Source organism: Portunus trituberculatus, chromosome 11 (assembly GCF_017591435.1).
Source record: "Portunus trituberculatus isolate SZX2019 chromosome 11, ASM1759143v1, whole genome shotgun sequence".
NCBI classification, from domain to species: domain Eukaryota; kingdom Metazoa; phylum Arthropoda; class Malacostraca; order Decapoda; family Portunidae; genus Portunus; species Portunus trituberculatus.
Genome location: NC_059265.1, coordinates 4,363,773 through 4,368,772, shown reverse-complemented (window position 1 = coordinate 4,368,772; position 5,000 = coordinate 4,363,773).

Here is a 5,000-nt window from a genome sequence, read left to right as displayed (position 1 = left end):
CTCAGCACCACTTGCATCATTTCATACCTGTCTCTGGCATACTTCACACACTCCAGCACCACATGCTCCACCGTCTCATCCTAGAAGAGTGTACGGTTTAAAATGTGGACATAGAAGTGGCAAGGATGACAGTTAAGGGAGATGGAAAGCATATATGTTGATTTAGAAGAGTCGGCACTGTCCCCAAGAAACCATCCCGCGTGCTTGCCTTGATTCCCGGCTCCCATTTCACAGCTAATCCACCCAGCTGATTTGACGTCACATATATGAAGCCACGCTATTGGTCAGAGAGAGAGAATATGAAAATGCATAAGAGAGAGAGAGAGAGAATATGGAAATGCATAAGGCAGTGATTCCCAACCTTTACACCTTGGAGGAACCCCTGTAATAATTTTTCATATTCCAAGGAACCCCTATATATAGTATTCTAATTTATATATTATTTTTACGAAAAGTACTTGAGCAATATAATTCATATAAAATCTAATATTACATCAAATGAGAGTTCACACTAATAAGTCAGTAATGTTATGACTTACCTTCAGTGTGACACTTGGGCTTGTTTCTCTCTGCGTATCTGTGAAATTCTTGGCCGAATTTTTGACAGACACACGCGCAGTTCTTCCTCGACAGACAGAAGACGATTTCTTGATTTGCTTTTAATGATGGTCAGGCATGAGAATGCTTGTTCACAGAGGTAAGAAGTTGAAAACTGGAGTAAAACATTCAGTGCTTTTACTGAGATGACAGGGTACTCTCGCTTTGCTGAAATCCAAAACTTGTCAAGTAGTACTTCATTAAATTTCATTTTCAAGGTTCGATCGCACTGTAATTCACTCAGTTCTTCTTCTTCTTGCAGACTAAGTAGGTTTTCTGTACTTGGTGAGAACTCAGTGAAGGGGTTTCTCACCCAGTCATACATATCTGATGACAAGGAGGAAATACTTATGAAGCTTTTCTGACAGTGATCCCAAATGACTTGTAATTAATGGGATGACATATTCATATTTAGTCTGAGTTTGAACTTGAAGTAGGAGTGGAAACATTTCGACGTTTCCTCTTGAAAGGTGCTTTTTCCAAACAGAGAGTTTATTCTTAAATGCAAGAAGTTTGTCTGTGGAAGTCAGAATGTTTTCCTTTGCACCCTGCATGCTGGTGTTCAAGTTATTTAAATGCTGATAAATATCTGCTAAATATGCTAATTTCATTTGCCAGTTTGTAGATTCAAGACACTCACAGAAACTGGCTTTATTATTCTCTTTGAAGAAAAGCAGCAGTTCCTGTCGCAGCTCAAATACCCTTGACAAAACTTTACCTCTCGATAGCCATCGAGCCTCTGTGTGCAGGAGAAGCGTCACGTGGTCTTTTTGCATGTTTTCACACAACCTTGCAAACATGCGAGACTTCAGAGGGCGCTGCTTTATAAAGTTGACCATGTTCACAGTTATATCAAGAACTTGTTTTAAATCATTCCCAATACTTTTTGAAACCAGAACTTCTCGGTGGAGAAAACAGTGAGTTGTTATGACTTCAGAGTTTTTTTTCTTTCACGCGTGATACAAAGCCTTGTACTGAACCAATCATTGAGGGAGCACCATCAGTGCAGATTCCAACGCACTGGTTCCATGACAAATTATAAGATTCCAGGTAAGAAGACAAGATGTTGAAAATGTCGTGGCCTTTGGTAGTTTCTGGCAGTTCTTTACAGCATAAAAAAATTTTCCATTATTTCACCTTCATTTTCAAATCGTACAAATGTCAGCAGCTGAGCTTTACCAGTTATATCAGTTGTCTCATCTACTTGGAGAGCAAAGTTGTTATTCTGCAGTATTTCTGACAAAATACCAGAAATATTGTTGGACAGGTCATCCACACGCCTACTAATTGTATTATCAGAAACAGGAACCTTGCTTACTTCACATTCAGCTTCTTCACCTAGCATTGTTCTCACAATTATTTTACAAGCAGGCATTATTAGACTTTCTGCGATAGTGTGACTTTTCATTTTCTTGGCAACTAGCTCAGCCACTAAATAGCTTGCTTCTTGGGCCTTATCACTGATGGTTACCTTCCTTTCAAAAACTTTTCTTTGTTTCTGCTGTGAATCCAAGAGTCTTCGAAAATAATCCACGGTTTTGTTTGACAAGTGGCTGTGATTAGTACTGAAGTGTCGCTTTAACTTGGCTGGGACCATAGCTGTGTTAGCGAGCTTTTTTCCACAAACAATACACAAGGGAAGTGGACACTTTTCTTCTCCAGTCCATGTAAAGCCAATGGCCAGATAACTGTCATTGTAAAGGCGATTTTTTTTAACATCGCTCACTTTTCCTTTACTCGTACTTGGCTGTGGTATTTGTGACTCATCGTCACTGTCCTCCTCTCCACTGCCATGCTTTCTTTTCAAATATTTCAACATGCCGCAGTCTTCTAAATCAGTATCAAACTAATATTAACTGGTGAGATTAATTAACACAACGTTTCACTCGGTTGCGCTGCTCAAAACTGACTGAAGGAAGAGGTGTGAACGGCTGGGCTGGGGGTCGTGACACGTATGATACTCGTACCGGGTTGCGTCACCCTCCTACCCGACCCGTCACCAAACTAGCGGAGTAGGAATGAAGGGCGTATCCCGCACCGGTAATAACACTTTTTTTTTTTTTTCCCTTAATTCTATGCATAGCATTTGCTCTCATTACTAGTATATACATTGTACTGACTGACACGCACGAGTATGTTGGTGTCTGGAGAGTGTTTGTGACGTGTTGTTGAGTAGGAGTTACGAATTATGAATTAAGATCACTGTCATATTGTAATAGCACATAATTATTTTACGGTTTCTCGCGGAACCCCTGGTGATGGTCGGCGGAACCCCAGGGTTCCGCGGAACCCCGGTTGGGAATCACTGGCATAAGGAGAGGGAGAGAGAGAAAGAATATGAAAACGAATAAGGAGAGAGAGAGAGAGAATATGATAACAACTAAGGAAAGAGAGAATATGAAAACGAATAAGAGAGAGAGAGAGAGAGAGAGAGAGAGAGAGAATATGGTAACGAATAAGGCAGCGTTTCTCAATCTTTTTAGCCTTGCGTAACCCTTCAAATACATGACATGTCTCAAGGAACCCCTACACAAAAACAAAATTATATACCATATATTTCTCTTTTAATGTGATGTCAAATCTGCTGGGTGGAGGAACTGCGAAGGGGGAGCCGGGAATCGAGGCGAGCGCATGGGATGGTTTCTCGGGGACAGTGCCGAAGAGTGTATGGTTTTAAATGTGGACATGGAAGTGTGGAGGATGAGAAGTGGCCAGGCAGCCCTGCACTGCATGCTTCCCTCCATACTTTCTCTGTCTTATCTGATCCCTTTCCTGACATGTCAAACTGTCTCAAAATGCTCTCAATACATGCCAAACTGTCTCAATATGGCCATAAAATATGTCAAACTGTCTCAAAATACCCTCAAAATATGCCAAACTCTTAAATTGCCCTTAAAGTATGCCATACTGTCTTAAATTGCCCTGAAATATGCCAAACTGTCTCAAAATACCCTCAAAACATGTCAAACTGTCTTAAAATACCCTTAAAAAATGCCAAACTGTCTTAAAATGTCATCAAAACATACCAAACTGTCTTACAGTGTCCTCAAACCCTGCCAAACTGTCTTAAATTCCCCTCAAAGCATAACAAACTGTCTTAATATGCCCTCAAAACCTGCCAAGTTGTCTTCAAATGGCCTCAAAACCTGGCAAACTGTCTTAAATTGTCCTTAAAACATACTAAACTGTCTTAATATGCCATCCAAACTGTATCTGTATTAAAATGCCCTCAAAACATGTCAGTCTCAAAATACCCTCAAAACATGTCAATATGGCCATAAAACATGTCAAACTATTTTCAGATATACTCAAAACATGCCAAACTGTCTCAAAATACCCTCAAAACATGCCAAACTGTCTAAAATGTCACTTCACTTATTCACTTATTCTCTATGTGTCACTGTCAAGCACTTCACTTACTTACCCACTGCTTCAATAACACTCTCAATTTATGTATGGCCACCGCACACTGAAACACTAAGGTCTCTCTCTCTCTCTCTCTCTCTCTCTCTCTCTCTCTCTCTCTCTCTCTCTCTCTCTCTCTCTCTCTCTCTCTAAATTTAATCCAGTTTTATTTATTTCAGATTGTGTTAAGAATATGGAAAAAGACGGACCAAGGCAAGAAGAGGAGGAGGAAGAGGAAGAGGAAGAAGAAGAAGAAGAAGAAGGAAGATGTGGAGGAATATGAGAAGAAGAGGAGGAGAAGAAGAAAAGAGAGAAAAAGAAAAGGTAAAATAATAAATATTGTCATTTCATAAAGTTTTGCTATTTCAATTCTCTCTCTCTCTCTCTCTCTCTCTCTCTCTCTCTCTCTCTCTCTCTCTCTCTGATATTAATCCAGTTTTATTTATTTCAGATTGTGTTAAGAATGTGGAGAAAGATAGACCAAGGCAAGAGGAAGAAGAGGAGGAGTAGGAGGAAGAAGGAAGAGGTGGAGGAGGAGGAAGAAAGAAGAGGTGTTGGAAGATGAGAAGAGGAGGAGAAGAAGAAAAGATTAAAAAAGAAAAGGTAAAATAATAAATATTGTCATTTTATAAAGTTTTGTTATCTCTCTCTCTCTCTCTCTCTCTCTCTCTCTCTCTCTCTCTCTCTCTCTCTCTCTCTCTCTCTCTCTCTCTCTCTCCTCTCTCCTCCTCCTTCCTTCCTTCCTTCCTTCCTTCCTTCCTTCCTTCCTTCCTTCCTTCCTTCCTTCCTTTCTTCCTTCTTTCTTTCTTTCTTTCTTTCTTTCTTTCTTTCTTTCTTTCTTTCTTTCTTCCTTCCTTCCTTCCTTCCTTCCTTCCTTCCTTCCTTCCTTCCTTCCTTCCTTCCTTCCTTCCTCCTCCTCCTCCTCCTCCCCTCCTCCTCCTCCTCCTCCTCCTCCTCCTCCTCCTCCTCCTCCTCCTCCTCCTCCTCCTCCTCCTCCT